General features: G+C 45.2%; 1 protein-coding gene and 1 long non-coding RNA gene across 2 annotated transcripts in view; one reads left to right on the top strand and one right to left on the bottom strand.

Annotated features, from left to right (window-relative positions):
• Window positions 1–19,561, bottom strand: part of TH (tyrosine hydroxylase) — a 414,235-nt gene that overhangs the window by 14,441 nt on the left and 380,233 nt on the right. The window lies entirely within an intron of this gene.
• LOC138503877 (uncharacterized) overlaps window positions 5,004–19,561 on the top strand; it is a 121,771-nt gene continuing 107,213 nt past the window's right edge. The window contains exon 1 of the long non-coding RNA XR_011279727.1: window positions 5,004–5,215. This is a non-coding gene — a long non-coding RNA (uncharacterized lncRNA). The remainder of the gene's footprint in view (window positions 5,216–19,561) is intronic.

Raw genomic sequence — 19,561 nt, 5'->3', positions numbered from 1 at the left:
GGAGTGAATGGAATTTATGTTGAGGCCTATTTAAAAAAACAGGAGGTTCCACACTTGTAATATTTTGAGCAGTCACGGTAAATAAGAATAGGATTAACACATAATTTGTCTTTCTGGAATTCTATCCAATAATTGCTAGACTCATTAAAGGGGTGAAAGGTCATGTTCTATCGCTTCCCATGATGTCACTGGGGTGGGGTCAAATGGCATAACTTCCTCTCATGGCATCAGAAGTAAAGGGTCATGTGATGTCACTTCCGCTACCGCAGGCATTTTGGTGAAATGACGTCCCTGCATGACGGCCGCATAACTTGAGTTTGCAGCCCAGGAGACTGCTGCCTGCACCTCAGATAGGGTAGGTGCTCCTGCAGTCAAGTGACCCGCCATGCACAGCTTTCACTTTGCGGACATAATGATGTAATCAGTTGGGACTGACGAGCGGTTGCATAGCCTCTCTTTCCTGCACGCTGCTAGAGCCGCAATGTGGGTAGTGCTGGACGAGAATGGGGTTGTGAATTTCAGGGCCTCCTTTGTACATTGGCAATATGTGCTTGGCATTCACAGGGCCAGTCCGGTTACTCAGAGCCGGCCGCCTAGGGACATTTCCAAATGATGTCCGGGAGCCCCCTTGCCTTCAGCTCCTCCATGTGACAGCAACAAAAGTGCATACATGTGAGTTTTCAAAAGCGAACGAGCAGTGTAAAAACGGTAGCGTCTGTATTGTGTCTCTCCGATGCACTTTTCAGGTCACGTGATCAAACTATAATAAGGAATGAGAAGTAGTATTGGTACATGTTCTGTTTTATGTCTTATCCTGCTGGATTCCAGTTCTCCTACACATCACGAAGGATGGGGCTGTCATGGGGACCATGTATCCGTTCCCCAGTTTCAGCTTGTGTCTGATTCTGTGGCACAATTCTTAATAAAGGAATGCAGTGAGGAAGGGTGGCCTGCAGATAGTCAAGGGGTGTGTACAGCAGAACAGAAAAAGACAGCCGGCAGGGGGGCAGCAGGGCAGCTAATACCCCAGTGAACTCTCGCTTAAAGACCTTAAGCTTTCTTTGTCAGAACGACAGGGGGCCACACAGGGCCTGGGAGTCCATGTCATTTGCCAACGCCGAAAGGCCCAGAGGCCGGCCCTGGCGCTAAGCTGCAGGGGCTTCGCACAAGCATTTTTCCTATTGTACATACAACCCATGGTCCAGTGGTTACACTGTGGCTGTGTATCTAAGAGTCCCAAACTGTAGCTCCAGCTTCTCTGTACGATCACATTGTGACAAGCAACATCATCTCTTTGTGCCTGGGGTGGCTCCATTAGGACTGCCTAGAAATACAAATGTTCCACACCTCAGAATTACACATAGAAACTGAAAATTCCCTCGAACACAACTATGTTTCTTGACTCTCTTTTTCCCCTGAGCTGAAATGCTGCATCCACGTTCGTGCAGCAGGACGTGTGTTCTGTGCCCTGTCATTCATTGTTGGTGCTCAGCCTGTGGAGTGTGCATGGGACTGTGCAGCTCATTTCAAGTGGAGACCCCACAGGGCCATAATTACTTTGCAGGAGGTGGATTCTGCACCCACTCAGAGGAGGTCTTGAAGCACTCCCGGTATATCCGCTGCTAGAGCAGGCGAGAGAAACTCTCAGTGCTTATCTGTGCATTCTCAATGCTGATAACTAAGTACATGGAGTGGTGGGCGGGAGAGGCGGCACCAGCAAACATGCTGACTCCAGCACGGCTTCACCCACGCATGCATTCAGGAGAGGAGGAGATGAATACACGCGAAAACAGCGCGGCCACCAGTAAGCTACCTTTCTCTAATTGTTCTGTTTATTTAATCACAGTAATACTGTGCAGGACTTTTATCCGAAGTGCTTTTAGAAAAGACGTGGGAGGAGGGATGGTCTGGCAAACACCACATGTGCAGCTTTATTTGTGAAAAGGGAGGGTTAACTTGAGGATGTATGAATTAAGCGGACATGCAGGCTTTACAAAAATGAAATATGTTGTTCCTGACTTTGAATTTTGCGGCATGGTTACCGTCGAACTCGTAATGAGGGCCAAGGGGTTTTTGTGGCGGTTGGGTGCGAGACGGGTTGGAGGCCTACTCAAAAGAATCTGCAGTATATTAAAAAGAAAAAGCATTTTATTATGTGCCACATTCATTGTAGGGGAAGGAGTTCCCTGGCTGGAGTGTGCCCTGTAATAAACTGTGACAATAACAATCCCTCCCCCACCTCCTTGCACACTGTCCTCTCTTCACCTCTCTGTTTGTCTCCACGTTGGATCTGTATGTGACCTTAATCCTCATTTCACATCGATCTCTCTGACACCTCACTCTTGAAGGGCCTGATAGCCCTCTCACACGATCAATCTAACAGAGATGATGGAGGTGTATTCCTGGGCCAGCATCTGCCAGTTAGCCATACACCTCCTTTAATGTGCTCTTCTTCAGCAATTGCCTCAATGCCTCCCCTGCAAGGATCCTGGTTAATTAGCCAGGACAGCATCTCTGACCTCTCTCACTCTACAAGCTCTGCGCCTCACCTCCCCTCGCCTCCAAATTTCAATTGGTCCTTTGGCAGCGAGGGAAGAATACAACCACCCGGAAATGCAGGTAAATCGAGTTAGTTTGTTTACTCCATTGAATGCCACAACTCAAACAAATCAGTGCTATATGGTATGTCCTACCTTTTTTAATTCAGCAGCCACGTGCCTGGCGCAAGGCACACAATGATTAAATCAGAAAGGTGCTCCTTTGGCATGTCTTCAACATCTGTCTAGCTTTTTCTTTCCCCTGTGCTGTGTCCCATAGAATACAGCAGGGTGCCACAATAAATTTGGTCCAACTATATGCATAGTTTTGGTCCGTTTTTTTCAGTTTCTCAGCTCCTCAGTCCTTCTGTCTTCTCCAGCTTCCAGCCTTCTCAATCTTTCCCTACTTCTTTCTCTGCTCTTCTTTAGCCTCCTACTTGTCCCTCCTCCCCAATCTCAACTGTACACAATGTGTGGCTACCCTCTACTGTCACAAGCACCTTACTACTCCTCTGCTTGCCTCTGGGACAGGCACAGTACTTCAACGCCATGAATTATGGCAGGGGGTGCTATACAATTGCAAGTTAACATAACATAACATAATATGACCTCAACTGCCAAATTTTGGTAGTACCTGGGCATATTGAGGCTGTGTCTGGAAAATACCTGTCTAGTGCATATGGTTTGACCAGGGACGTCATTTGGGGTTCGCCAGGGGTCGCAAGTGTGACCCCCAAGGTTTCACTTGGTACCCCTGTGGTCTCCCTTGCTACCCCCCGCCCAAAAAAATAAGGTATTAGATTTCTTTTTCTTTTCCTTTTTTTTACATTGAAGCTCCTGGGCTGTGGCAAGTGTCATGTGGCTTTTTGTTTCTGGAGTGAATGGAATTTATGTTGAGGCCTATTTAAAAAAACAGGAGGTTCCACACTTGTAATATTTTGAGCAGTCACGGTAAATAAGAATAGGATTAACACATAATTTGTCTTTCTGGAATTCTATCCAATAATTGCTAGACTCATTAAAGGGGTGAAAGGTCATGTTCTATCGCTTCCCATGATGTCACTGGGGTGGGGTCAAATGGCATAACTTCCTCTCATGGCATCAGAAGTAAAGGGTCATGTGATGTCACTTCCGCTACCGCAGGCATTTTGGTGAAATGACGTCCCTGCATGACGGCCGCATAACTTGAGTTTGCAGCCCAGGAGACTGCTGCCTGCACCTCAGATAGGGTAGGTGCTCCTGCAGTCAAGTGACCCGCCATGCACAGCTTTCACTTTGCGGACATAATGATGTAATCAGTTGGGACTGACGAGCGGTTGCATAGCCTCTCTTTCCTGCACGCTGCTAGAGCCGCAATGTGGGTAGTGCTGGACGAGAATGGGGTTGTGAATTTCAGGGCCTCCTTTGTACATTGGCAATATGTGCTTGGCATTCACAGGGCCAGTCCGGTTACTCAGAGCCGGCCGCCTAGGGACATTTCCAAATGATGTCCGGGAGCCCCCTTGCCTTCAGCTCCTCCATGTGACAGCAACAAAAGTGCATACATGTGAGTTTTCAAAAGCGAACGAGCAGTGTAAAAACGGTAGCGTCTGTATTGTGTCTCTCCGATGCACTTTTCAGGTCACGTGATCAAACTATAATAAGGAATGAGAAGTAGTATTGGTACATGTTCTGTTTTATGTCTTATCCTGCTGGATTCCAGTTCTCCTACACATCACGAAGGATGGGGCTGTCATGGGGACCATGTATCCGTTCCCCAGTTTCAGCTTGTGTCTGATTCTGTGGCACAATTCTTAATAAAGGAATGCAGTGAGGAAGGGTGGCCTGCAGATAGTCAAGGGGTGTGTACAGCAGAACAGAAAAAGACAGCCGGCAGGGGGGCAGCAGGGCAGCTAATACCCCAGTGAACTCTCGCTTAAAGACCTTAAGCTTTCTTTGTCAGAACGACAGGGGGCCACACAGGGCCTGGGAGTCCATGTCATTTGCCAACGCCGAAAGGCCCAGAGGCCGGCCCTGGCGCTAAGCTGCAGGGGCTTCGCACAAGCATTTTTCCTATTGTACATACAACCCATGGTCCAGTGGTTACACTGTGGCTGTGTATCTAAGAGTCCCAAACTGTAGCTCCAGCTTCTCTGTACGATCACATTGTGACAAGCAACATCATCTCTTTGTGCCTGGGGTGGCTCCATTAGGACTGCCTAGAAATACAAATGTTCCACACCTCAGAATTACACATAGAAACTGAAAATTCCCTCGAACACAACTATGTTTCTTGACTCTCTTTTTCCCCTGAGCTGAAATGCTGCATCCACGTTCGTGCAGCAGGACGTGTGTTCTGTGCCCTGTCATTCATTGTTGGTGCTCAGCCTGTGGAGTGTGCATGGGACTGTGCAGCTCATTTCAAGTGGAGACCCCACAGGGCCATAATTACTTTGCAGGAGGTGGATTCTGCACCCACTCAGAGGAGGTCTTGAAGCACTCCCGGTATATCCGCTGCTAGAGCAGGCGAGAGAAACTCTCAGTGCTTATCTGTGCATTCTCAATGCTGATAACTAAGTACATGGAGTGGTGGGCGGGAGAGGCGGCACCAGCAAACATGCTGACTCCAGCACGGCTTCACCCACGCATGCATTCAGGAGAGGAGGAGATGAATACACGCGAAAACAGCGCGGCCACCAGTAAGCTACCTTTCTCTAATTGTTCTGTTTATTTAATCACAGTAATACTGTGCAGGACTTTTATCCGAAGTGCTTTTAGAAAAGACGTGGGAGGAGGGATGGTCTGGCAAACACCACATGTGCAGCTTTATTTGTGAAAAGGGAGGGTTAACTTGAGGATGTATGAATTAAGCGGACATGCAGGCTTTACAAAAATGAAATATGTTGTTCCTGACTTTGAATTTTGTATCGTCTGCCTTTTTCTCAGTGGAAAATCATTCACATCAGCCTTACATTCAATATTAATATGTGCATTTTTAGTTTTGGCTGCTAGGTGGCACTTTAAGCCAAAACTATTGCATTAGAGTATCCACAGCTTAACTCCCCATTGCCATGCTAATCCCTATGGCCATTCCCACCCACTTCCTGCCCCTCCCACCCAAAACACATTCGTCTTGGATCTGTTTGAGCTAGCTTTATTAATCCTTACCATCAAAGTCTGTTTTTAAAGTCCCTGCCAGTGTTTTTTTTTCTTCCCAAAGCAGTCTTTTAAGAGTTAATTGGAGCTGTAAACACACTACAGTGTAATACACATCTCTTAACCAGTTCTGCCTTCAGCCAATCAATTTATAAGCACTATGCGTTCCTTCATTGATGTCCTGATAAAAACAAGCATTGACAAAGGCAGCAGTTTCGGCTTGCATATAAGTTTTAGGCATTTGCCAGACACTGCTATTATTAGCCTAGGTATTCGCACCATTTTGCAGATGCTACCAGCTATGGACAGTTCATACCACTATGGCAGTGCCTGGCAAATGCATTACCCATTCCCACACAAAAGCCCAAACTGTTAGCATTGCCAATGCTTGTTTTTTTATGTTTGCCCTCCTCTTTGGGTGCTGCTTTCCAGCCCTTAAAGAGAAAGAGACATCAGAGAAGGAGTGGCAGTGCAGTATGCTAATCCACTATAGCTCTAAAGGGAAAACTACAAGTGCGTGATTTCTTTTACTTTACACCACCACGTTAATTACCTACTCATCCTGTCCTACCCATAGCAGCAGTACCAGGAATAGTATTGCTATTTTTATTAGTAGTAGTCTTATCCCACCACTAGCGGCATTAGGAGTTCCTTTACTAGTAGTACTTGATATGTAGTCATAGTAGTAGTAGAAGCTACAGTACTATTATCCGCCACAGCAGTATCAGCAGACGTAGTAGCAATATTACCAGAAGTATTAGTAGCAGCATGAATACTAACAAAAACAGTAGTATTTATCACCATTGGTGCTAACACTACTAACAGCAAATGGCAGTTTTTGCTATTAGTAGTACTACAACTACCAGTACTAATAGTATTGATACCAGCAGCAGAAGTAATCCAACTACTACTACCAATATTAGTATTACTGCTATTGCTACAGCTACTACAGTACCGCTATGAGTAGTACTGCTACCATCAATAGTAGGACCAACAGCACTGCTGCTAGCAGTATTGCAGGTAGTATTTGTAGTAATAGTACTTCCAGGAGTACTACTTCTGATACTGTTAATAATGTTAATACTGATGCTGCGTCTATGATTAATAGTAGTACTAATGCTTCTTGTAGTGCTACTACATCCATAGAAATAGTCTTAGTATAACTGGTAGTAGAATCGTGGTACTAAAAGTACTGGTTGCAGCAGTGATAGTATTAGTGCTACATTTGATAGCAGTGATACTAATGTTGGTAGTAATAATACACCTACTACTACTACTACTACTACTACTAATCTTATCACCACTAGCGTTCATACTGCTACTAATACTACTACAGCGGTTTCACCTACTACCATTACTACTACTGCTGCTCGTTGTACATTATTAGTAAGGAAATAAACATGTTGGTGTGAAGTAGTATTAGTGTTTCTACCACTGCTGGCACTAGTTCTGCTATGGCTGCTCATACTGTGGTAGTAGTTGTACTGCGATACCCACTGTACCTCTCCCATACTATTGTTTGCATGTGCTGCTACCTCCACAGATCACCATGTGAATACCCATGGCATGGGCACAATGCTCCATTGAGGGTGTTGGTACAGTACTCCAACTCCTGGAAAAGCCCCAGCAATGTGAAACCCCCAGGGTGCTGATTTCACACAATATGAAAGGTTTTCTTATCACAACAGAACTACTACTGGTAGTAGCAGTGCTAGTACTGTTACTGGTAATAATGCTATTACTTTGTGTAGTACCTCTACTATTTGTAGCAACACAATGTTGGTATATTCCTGTTGGTGGGTTGAGATTTGGAGGTTAGTAAACTTGTTGGTGTAAAGTAAAAGAACATGCTAACGTGTCCTGTGCTGCTTTGCTTCTATGCTGTACCTGCAGGCAGCCACTTCTGCTTTAAGGGCTTGAGAGCAGCTCACGGATTGGAGGATCATAGTAAGTAGAATGTTCAAAACTAATAGGTACTTATTTTCAATGGAAGATATGCAGAAGATAAAACATTAACAGTAAGGATAGATTCTAGCCGTTACTATGTTTTCCCAAAGAGAGAAAAAACCACACTAAAACATGGTGCTGCCACTTTATGTTTTTTTTTTGGTGTCACTAAGTCACATTTGAACACACATGTTGTTTTGCATGGGTGAACACAAAATCACAGAGTGGCAAACTTCTTTTTGACAGAGGAGTAAACTAAATCATAGAGAAGCACACATGATTTTTGGGTGGAGGTGTACGCAACAAATTGTTGAATGAGAACATCAGATCACATTATAGCACACATTTCTTTTGGCAGAGGAGAACATACAATCACTGATAGCTGTATATGATGCTTTGGCACAGGGGAACACAAAATCACACACGAACACATGATCTTCTGGCAGTGGAGAACACAACCTCACTGATAAGCGCACATGAATTTTTAGCAGATGCAAACAAAAATGACAGCTAAGAATTTGTGATTTTCAGCAGAACACGGATATACAAACATGTTTTTAGATCAAGGAGAACAACAAAACAGACTTTTTTTGTTGCAGGAGAACACACAATCACAGTGAGGCACATATGATTTATTGTTGCAGGGAATCTCACAGGATTTTCTGTTGGTGGAGAACAGACACAAAATCCAAAAATAGGCACATGTACACTGTTGGCGTAGTAGAATACAAACTCGAAGATGGCCATACTTGATTTTATGGTGCAGGAGAACAGCACAGATATGCACACATGTTGTTTTGGGTGCAGAAGATCACACAGACCACACAGTGGCATTCATGCGTTAATTGTGATGTGGAGCATAGCATCACTGAGGTCCCTCTTTGATGTTTTGAGAAGAGGAACATTCAAAATCACATAGAGGTACAAATAGAGAATACAACATCAACTGAGAATCAGCTGTGACCTTTTGGAGTGCAGCAGAACACTAATAAGTCACAAGGCTCTCTATGTGATTTATTGACACAAGAGAACAAACACTACAAAGAATCATATCTGATTTGTCTGGGTGGTGAACACAAATTTACAGCGAGGAACATGTAACATTTTTTGGTGGTGCTGACGAAAAAGTCACATATAGACATAGGTGATATTTTGTAGCAGGAGAAAACAAAATCATAGAAAGGCATAGATTATGTATTGGCACAGGGAAACACAATATCACTGAGAACCAACCCTGATTTTTTTCAGTGGAGAAGAACTCAAAATCACAGAGAGGCACACACGATTCATTGAAGCATCTGAAGCAGAAACTCACTGGTACGCTCAAGTACTTTTTTGTGAAGGAATAAGAGTAAATCCCTTATATCCACACTTCTATCTGTTGAGGGCGAACAACAAATCCCAGATCGGGACATGCTTTTTTGCAGGAGAAGATAAAAACACAAAAAGGCACAAGTGATTTAATGACCCAAGGGAACTCAACTTCACTGAGAAGCAGCTGTGATTTTTTGGGTGCTGGAGAATAACAAGTCACAGTAGCGGAGTGTGTCGAGTGTTTCCTGTGTGGGGAGACCGAGACCTGCCTGCTGTGCGACACGTCTGGGAAGAGGAGGAGTTTGCCTTCAAAACACCCTGCTACGCGAAGCGGAGTGTGTCGAGTGTTTTCTGTGTGGGGAGACCGAGACCTGCCTGCTGTGCGACACGTCTAGGAAGAGGAGGAGTTTGCCTACAAAACACCCTGCTACGCAGAGCGTAGCAGAGTGTGTCAAGTGTTTCCTGTGTTCCCTGGTGGTCCCGGGCGGCCCGGGGCCAGGTGGTTTGGGGGGAAGAGAGAAACCCCCCCACTTGTAATAGCTGCCAAGAACTCTGCGGTACGCAATTCCCAGACCTCCTGCAGACCTGCGAAATAATGCAGGGAGCAGGAGCTCCTGACACACCGAGAACGACCTTCAGCACCACTCGGAGGCGGATCCCCTGCAACTGATGGAACCACCGGAGCTGCTGGAGCCACACTGAATTCTGCGGAGTCACTCCAAGACACACCCCCAAGGAGAGCGAAGGTCGCCGGGGAAAAGAGGTAAGCCCACTGTGCTCCTCGCACCAGACTCGAAATATTTGAAATCCACCACTCCCGCAGCTCAATTCCATCATAAAGGAGCTGATGGGAGGGGTGTGGATATACCCCGGACTACAGTCATGGGAAAAAACATTTCTGAAAACAAAAAGGTCCCCCCTCAGATGCCCGCCACCATCCCGCATAACACCACGGACATTATGGATAGTGTGAAATCCACACAGGGCCAGAGCACCGCTTCAGCAAGAGGTTTACCAGCTCGGGCTACCGGAGGGTGGACCGACTTGGACCTTGCTCTGGCCCTGTGCACCAACCGCCGAGGGGGGCGGCCAGAGGCGCAGAACGACCTGGAGGTCAGGGAAAGTCTGCTCTGGGGCACGCATGGAAACAGCTCCATAGACATGACCTCCTACCTGTACCCCCGAGTGATCACGGAAGGGGAAAAGGAAACAAGTCTGACATTGGGGGAAAAAAAGAACTCAACGGAATCCAGCTGTCCACCAAACAGCTACACAGAGCCCTCACCAGAAGGCTCAGTAGACATGAGGCCGGGAGAGAGAAAGTTAACAGATTCAGAGCCTCCACTGTTAACAGAAAAGCCGGTGTCCTCAACTAGTGCCTTTATCCACATCTCCAAGGCGATACAGGTGGCAGCTGATCCGAATAATGAGCCGTACAATCTTACAGGGGAACCTAGCCCCAGACAGGATTTGACTAATCACCATTTAAACAACGAACCAACAAGGTCATTAGAGCAGAGTATGACCATGGAGACCAGGGCCGTGTCGACTGACCAAGTGTCAAATGGCTCGAACAATGACACGGGAGACAGGGCAGATCTGGGGACCCCAGTCCATGTAACCACCACAGGGCCAAAAAAGAGCTCCAAACCTGGCAGCACTAAACGACAATATATCAGGAAACAAAAAGGAAAAACAACAACGTCAAGTCTATCTGAAAACCAAAGTCATCTAGACGACAGAGTACTTACTAATAAACAGAAAAACCTAGCTATTAAAGACGCAACCAAACCAAACACTGCGACAGGGAAAAAATCGGCAGCAGGATCTCGCACGACTCTAAAGCCCCGAATTTCGAATGCCCTGTTTACCTACTTCAAGACGCAACAAAAAAAACGCACACAAACGAAATTCAGAGACAACCAAAAACCGGTCCAGTTCCCATAAAGACTCAAGAGTGTTCAAATTAGAGCAAACGTCATGTAAAAGCAAATATATGATACTTAACAGGAAAACGGTACTGCAAATACTAAGCAAAATAAATTGTTTAAAACATCTGGAATCTGAAGATTTCGTACTAATAGAACCCTACCACCAAGACCAAAAGGCAAATACCTATCTCCATATTCTAACTAAGGCACTAAAAGGGGTTCCGGATGAAGCATACAAGGACCTAAAACAAGCAGATTTCACCTTGATGGAAATATGCATAACGAAGACTGATGAAAAGCCGAAGATGTCAAAGGAGGGAGTGGATCACAAACGGCATTACACATCCAGAACAATAGATCTCTACAATAGAAAAAGGCAAGTCCCCAATGATAGCGTGGAACAGGAAAACCACCGAGATTATGATTGGGAAAAACGGGACGCAAGAAATGAAAGTTACAGACGGTTAGAACCCGAAGCCAGAGAAAAACAAAAGGCTGAACGATCAGGGTATGGGGGTTCTCCCCACGAAAGAAGGGAACGGTATAGAGTGGAAATCCCGGGACAGTCAAAGACAAGAAGAAACAAGAGAGAACTGTCGGAAGAGAATCACAGAAATGGAAAAAATTGAGATACGAAGAGCGAAGACAGCTAAGAAGCCAGACAACCAAAGGGCCCATGGAACTGGTTGAAAAAAACTCTAAATTCTCAAAAAGACAAATAGCAATCACCGGGAGGTGGGACTAGAATCACACCCCCTCAAACAAACTACTTAGCAATGATACCTCAAAAACTGATGTCAATGGCCTCGTGGAACACAAGAGGTCACCAGCATCTGACGAACCCTGAAAACCAAGATTTGGGGGCTTTTGACATTCTCTGTCTCCAGGAGCACTGGTTAACAGAAAAACCATCTCTAGACGGCTTTGAGATAGCTTTCTCTCCGGCATCAAAAGGCCTGTTTGGACGGCCTTCCGCAGGGATACTGATAGCAATAAAGGCGGGGTCCGGAATCTCCTCCGTAAAACAATAACTGAATCATACGGCATACTGGCAGTTTCAACGACATGGGTCCAGGAAGACGGAAGACGAAAGCAAAGTGTCAAAGAGTAATTAGCCCTCATAACAACATATTGGAACCCAGAAAAATCATCCACAGCAGATTTTTGCAACCAAATTGCAAAAACAATTGACGACATCACCATCGAAGATCCAGAAACACACATAATAATCTGTGGTGACCTTAATGCAAAGTGGAGCAATGAAATGGAGAACTTGGAGAAGAAGTCAAAATCCCCAGGGGAACAAAGGGGATTTGCTTGGATGACGCTGATGAAATCGAGAAACCTACATAACGTGTCAGCACTCAAATCCTGGAATATCAACACTCCCACATGGGAACGGGGGGAGTCCAGTGCAAACATCGACTATTTCTTCATTTCCCACAGCCTAGTGGCGTGCATAGAAGATTATTCAGTGACTAAAACACAAGAAAAGCGACCACAACTTGCTGGCTATAAAATGGAAAAGACTACGATCTCCAAATGACTATTACAGCCACTTGATCGAGTCGAACAATCAACAAACTCGGATACGTCTGACTGCGACAAACATAGAATGTATCACTAAAAAGTACAAAATAGGCACCCGGGTGTATGGGGATAAGATCCAAAGTCCGGATTACTTATCTTTTCTACTACAATACAAGACGAACACATTAGGTAAGAACCGAATGGTTCAACAAAATGCCCATACATTCGATAAAATGGTCGCGGAAAGAAAGAGATTACTGAGAAAACTGAGGAGACAAATCAAAAACGACAATTCACCAACGGCATGGAACACATGGAGACAAGAAAATTCTAAATATAAATCCTGGATCCGAGCCCAAAGACATGAAATGTTCTAAAATGGCGCAGAGGAAATGCTTCGCGCACTAAGCTAAAAAAAAACTGGCGACTTCTGGGCTCTTATTAAAAAACCAGCTAAGAAGATGACAAATCAAATCGTAAACACAGTGAGCGAAAACTTGTGGGCCACATTCTTTGAAAATCTGTTCAGGGCTCCATCACATCACGCCCCGTTGTTCAAAAGACCTGCTTCAACTACATGGATCGATCTGTCTCTGAGAGACGACATAAAGGGCGCCATCCTCAAATTAAAGAAATCTAGAGCCCCTCGGCCAGATGGCCTCTGCAACATTGACCTAAAACAGAACCCTGATCAATGGACCATCCCCATTAGCACGATCTTTGCCCAGTGCGGTCAGTCAAGATCTACCCAACGCGGTGGTGGTCCCGATTTTTAAACGAGGGAACAGAGAAGACCCGGGTAATTACAGACCCATCGCTCTTTTAGACATAATAGGCAAAATATTCGCTACCCTCCTCCTGAACCACTTCCGTAACTGGGCAAGAACTTTCCCGGCACACAATCCTTTTCAAATGGGATTCCTGAAGAAAGGGAGTACGTCAGTAAACATCCTAATGCTCAATCTGCTAAAAGCGAAGGTCAAGCAGGGTTCACCAACTGTGTTTTTGGCATTTGTAGACCTATCTCAGGCCTTTGACAGAGTTGACAGGCAAATGCTGTGGAGCAAACTAAAAAAATGGCACTGCCCAATGGAAATACTGGATCCCTTGATGGCTCTTCACACCAACACTAAACTAAGAATTCGCCTAAACAATCAAGGCCTACTGTCACGCGAGATACCAGCGGAGCGAGTAGTGAAGCAGGGGTGCCCACTGGCACCGGCGCTTTTCACTGCTTTCCTAGGAGACATGAAAGACTCGAAACACTCAGTCAAAGCGTTTCCACCCAAGCTGGGCAAGGTACACATATTGCGTCTTCTTTACGCAGATGATTTGATCCTATTAGATCAAACCCAAATTGGCCTTCAACGCCAACTTACAAACCTGGCGCAATACATGGAACTGAACAACCTGAAAATAAACAAATCTAAAATGAAAATATTGATCCTGGGTAAAAGTGCAAAGAAGACCAAAGCACGATTTTCTTGGGCACTGGATAAAGTTGAAATCGAAGTGGTCTCTAGCTTCAAATATCTAGGAGTTCCTATTGACCACTCAGCAAAAGAATCAACAATGCAAAATATGCTATGGGGAAAGCGAAAAATCTCGCCGCCCAAATGAAAATCATCGACAGAAAATACGGCAAATTCTCCTTAATCCCAGCGATATCCTTTTACAAAGGGAAAGTGGTGCCAACCCTAACCTATGGCATGGGGGCAACATTGAGCATTCCAAATGACATCTGGTGGAAATTAGAGAGTCTGATTTGGAAGACGATCCTTGGACTGCCTAATTCAACCTCGATGGATATCATCAGAAGAGAGTTGGGCTTGCTCTCACTGGAAGCGACGGTGGCCCAAAATGCAATGCAACTGTTTAGAAATACTTTAATTCCAGACAGTCCTTCTGTATATAAGATCATAGCCGAGGAAATAACACACCGTCAATTAACCATGCTGAACAAATGGAAGGACAGGCTCAAAGAAAAGCTCACTGACATTGCTTGCACAGAAGAGGATCTAAAAACAAACTCAGTAATAGTGAAATTGAAACTCGAGGCACAAGACTGGATAGAGACTCTGGACAAAGCACAAACAAATAAGCTGACTAAAGATCTGCCACCAAACTTCAACAGACTAAAGGAACCCATCCCATACTGTACCAAATTCCCCAACCAACAGCTAAGGAAATTATATATGAGAGCGCATTTCAATCTCCTTCCGACGCGCGAAATTATGGCGATCAGGACGCAATCAAATATCAATACATGTCGTCTCTGTTCGGAACCTTCCAAGGCAGAAACAATAAAACATCTTCTCCTCAAATGCCCGGAGCTAAGAAACGTAAGAGCCACAAACCTGACCAACCTTCGCACAGATTATTCAGGATTTCTAGAAGAGGAAGACTCAACATGGTGGAACAGGCTGATGTCAGGGGAAAAAACGAGATGGACTATAGCGACTGTAAAAATCCTGGAGAGCGCGTTCGAAATGATCACCCTTCGCTCTTCAACGGCATTTACTCTTTAAGACCTTGACGTGAGAGGGTCTCCATTAAAGAGTCATGCAGTGGAACGCTCTCCGGCACGCACTGGAACGCTCTCTGGCCCGATAAACTGGATGCATGCTCGGTCGACTATAAGTCCGCCTTGTCTGCTTGTGTTTAGTTTTCTCTTTCGTCTGGTTTTCTCCATTTATGTGGCTCTGCCTAGATGAGCAGCAACAGTTTTGTAAAAACTTGCTAAAGCAATTATAAACAAAGTAAATAAAAAAAAAATAACAAGTCACAGTTAGGTGCGTGTGATTTGTTGAGGCAGGAAAACACAAAATCACAGAGAAGGATATGCAATTATTTGAGTGGATGCACTGGTTGTGTCTGGGCGGGGTTGGAAGGTTTGTTAACTGAGTGCACCTTGTTATAACATGTCTGGTGATGAGTAGGCCTATCATTCGAGGGGGAATTGACAGACAACCTGATATCATCACGTGCCTAGAGAATGCTGTGATGGTGTGGTCAGTGGCAGCTGTCTACGGCAGATGATCTGTGAAAAGCGTATGATGCACTGTACCACTATTGAGTGTGGTGAGCATGGATTGAGTGCCTATTTGACAACCCTTCGACTCATCCCCTGATTGTCTAATTTATTGTATTTGATAGGGCCCTATGGTTTATTAGGTGTCAGTTCTTGACATGCAGTGAGTATCACGCAAGTTCGGTCCAGCAATCAGGCAGATTGTACAATCTGCTTGTATGTTGCATGCAAGTAAACCAGAGCTCTCAACTCTAGACAGTTGCCCTAGGGACCTGTACACATCATATTCACGCTACCTTTCCTTGCATAGCGCTGTTCCCCATAGAATACAGCTGAGTCCCATGAAACACTCCGGTCCAGCAGGGCACATAGTCTCTTTCAGCTCAATATAACTCATGCTCTTTTCTAGCCACCGTTTGACTTCTAACAAATCTACACCAGACTTTCTGCCTCTCTGGAAAATTAAGAATATTCCTGACACTAACACTGCTGCATATTCTGTTATGATCCTTTCTCTTGCCTTTCTCTCATCTTCTCAGATTGTGATCTCCGGAAGTGCCACAGCCCGAAACGCTTTGGCACCATAACATATTGCATGAGAGGCTATACAACAAGATAACCTAACATAACATATATTTGTGAGCTATTTACAATGTGGATATTTTTTGTATGGCTTCTTGGAGGGAGAGGCTGGAGTCCATCTGCCCGAGCAGAATGCCACACCTTCTCATTCAGCTGTCTTTGGAGATCACCAAGGAGGAGAAAGAGGCGGACCTGCGGTTGAAGGTGCCACCAGTTCCATACACAACCTTCAGGCAATTTGTGAAGTGGTGTTCTTCATGGTGAAGGACATCACCCTGGATGCCTGGCTGATCTCTTGAGAAGTTTCGTGCATCCTTTTGCTCTGAAGTTGTGCCAGCCAGCTGATCACTGTCCTACTGAGGTGAAGCTCCTGCCACCTGAATTGTGGTCTGTGGCCTGAATGTATAATGTCTGTTTCAAGATTTGCATCTCACATGGCTATGATCTGGTGCCTTGCCAATTCCTCCTGCGTTAAATAGCTCACCACAAAGGCCTACAGCACCTCATGATTAAGTGGTGTTGCTGCTCTGGGGTGGGCGGTGTGCAGGCTGAAAAGCCCATATAGCCAGCAGCTATTGCAGTGTTTCCAGCCATGACAAGCAGTCCTCATAATAATGTGTGTCATCTACAGCACCTGTGTCACCGTTGTTGCAAGTTCCACTCCCTGGTAGAGATATGTGTGTGATTACCACTATAGTCTGGCATACGGTGGTGACAGAACAGAGGCTAGTTGTAACTGCAGGCTGCTCACAGGCTGTGGGTTGGTCCTACAATTCTGTGATGGGTTGAATCTGGGCCTACTTGCAGAATGAGTCTTTTTGCAACAGCATCAGTGCTGGTGGTGGTGATGGTGGAGGCCCGGTGGCAATTGTACCTTTGCAGCAGGGTGATGATGGTGGAGTTAGTGGCAGTCACATCAGTGCTGCTGGTGGTGTAAGTAGTGGCAGATGCAGCAATGCTGGTGAAGGTGGTGGCATATTTTACAGCAACCTGCTGAGTGTCATCAGAATCCTCTGAATCACCCCAAGTTTCAGGCCCTGTGAGGACACAGTGAATGCACCTGAAGAAGCTGCACCTCGGTGCTGATTGTGCACCTAACATTACACATTACATTTGGCTTGCAGTCTTCCTGCGTCTTGGAAATTGTTTTTCGCTGTCTGCATAAGATTCCTTTTCTGATTTTTGGTGGGTACTGTTCACGAACCCAAGCATCCATAAGTCATGTGTAGATTTGGTGTGAGAATATGCACATTTTGCGCAACATTTTCAGGCATTGAATTGGATTTTGAGTGGGACCTAATCCTCAAAATAGCATGTGGTATGCTCTCAGTTCAGCACATGTATATTTTCAATACACATGCAAGTCATGTTGTGTTTTGTTCCTTAACTCACCTGTTGCTGTAAAGGTTCACCTCCGAGCTCCTGGTTTGTAATGCCTTCAGTCTCAGTGACGTCAATCATTGAGGCTGCCTTCCTGTCCTCGGGTTTCTTGACTAGGGGTTGCGCTATCACTACCCTGGTTGCAGTCTTCTCTTTCCTTGCTGAGACTGAAGTTTCCCTGACCGAGGTTTGAGGTAGTTCCATTTCTTTTTCCATACACTCCTGCTGCAGGAGTTGGTGGATCCTGCACAGACATGGTCTCTGAGGTTGTTGCATACATGTGTGAACTTCATACACCCTACCTTTCTCACCTGTTTGCCAAGCAGTGGATAGGCCTTCTTTGCCCCCTCCTCGGTGAGTACAGGCTGTTTCTGGTCACAGAACTTGATATAGAGTGCCCTATTTACATATGATGGGATGTCTCTGTAGCTGCCTGGTTCTGTGATTCTAAATTGATTGTGTTTCTTGTTATTAGGATGATTGCTGCAGCGCTTCCAGTATACCTGGCACCCATTAACAGTATTTACTGCATGCAGGTGTGGGCTGGGAAACAAAAGAGGCGCTTCAAATAATTTTCAAAGTGGCCCCATAATACGCATTTTGTGGAAGTCCAACCCTTTTCCCATTAGAACATTTGGAAATACCACACAAAAGAAGCCCAGGGTGCAGAGACCTACTGGGCAACCTCCAGAGTTCCCCTTAGGCAAGTTCACACCTGGCTGCATGTGGTGGTGCGATTGTTTACGTGTGCAGTGTTGTGTTACCAGTGTATCAGCCGTATATATCTTGCACCCACACACTGGAATGCCCTACCTCCCACTATCCGAGGTGAGGCCTCCCTCATCGCCTTCCGTAAAGCTATGAAAACCATCCTCTTCACATAAGGTCCCCCGCATCAGCATGAATACTATACATTTGACCCACTGCATAAGCTGGAATGTAATGACCAATCGCATAAGCTGTAAGTATTGTATTATGTCTGTAATACTTATAATGTACCAACAACTGCTACCATTCCTGCACCTCTGTAACTAAGCTCTCACAAGTAACAGCGCCTCAATGCTCATGGGCTGCTTGCGCGCTATATAAATTTAAATAAATAAATAAATAAATAAATAGTCATAATTAGGCAGAGACCTATATATCACAAGCATTCATTGTATTGTATTGCATTCTGCTGTATTCATAATTTATACAGCACCCTTTCCCCATTTGTGTTGCCTCAATGCGCTGTGTGGTTGGAACTCCCTCAGTGACGGGAGTCCATGTGTGGGAGGTTCTAAGAGTTCAATTAAAGATGCGTATGTGCATTTTGGCAGGTTCGGACTTAGGTGGGATGGCTAGGCTCCAGTAAGCAGCCCAGACGTCAGGGACGTGGGCGGTTGCTGTTGGTCATTTAGGATAGAGTGCTAGTGCCAGAAATTCGATGTGTGCCCAGCACGACTGTATTTTCTTTTCGTAGGTTGTTGCTGTATACTATTGGCATGGTTGTTGAGGTATGTCAGGGGTTTCAGTGTGGACGGCTGTGCAAGCTGCTAGACCTGAATTTCATAGCCATAGCTGCATTATAGGCTTCATGAATGGGTGGCTGTGCCTGTGGCCTGTGTCCACAGACGTGGTGCAATGTATACATAGCTTAAGCTTGGGTGCAGTTTGGCTTCAATGTCATATTTCTTGGTCCAATGAATTTGGCTGGTCTCGCTAGTTGTGGTCTCCCTGGAATGAGATTCTGAGAAGTGGGAGAGGGGTCCGGAGGGATGAAGGGGGTGATGTACCATCATCTATCAGTGAGTATGTGTGGGGTGAAGAAGAGAGTTTGTCACAGTGTGCCGCTGCGAATGCAGCCACAAGATTTGGAAGTGGGAGTATTTTACTCCCTATTTTTTTAAGTTGGGAGTAAAATGATTTTTTGAGGAGTAAAAATGCTCCAGTTCCAAATTAGAGTATTTTATAAGCAAATAAAAATATGTTTTACCTGAAAAACTGAAATGTTCTCATACTATTTATTTATTTGCACCTAGTTATTTATGCACTTGAAAAGATACATGTTTAGTTCTTCCAAACAGGCAGTTAAAATAATGGTTTCTTCCTGTGGTACTACGTGCACTACTGGTCCAAACACATCCATGGAGCTGTGACAGTGAACGCAGGGGCACAAGATTCTACATGTCTTT

Source organism: Ambystoma mexicanum, chromosome 11 (genome assembly GCF_040938575.1).
Source record: "Ambystoma mexicanum isolate Mex_15411 chromosome 11, UKY_AmexF1_1, whole genome shotgun sequence".
NCBI classification, from domain to species: domain Eukaryota; kingdom Metazoa; phylum Chordata; class Amphibia; order Caudata; family Ambystomatidae; genus Ambystoma; species Ambystoma mexicanum.
Note: the sequence above shows the minus strand (reverse complement) of the source record. Positions and strands in the feature narration are given on the sequence as shown.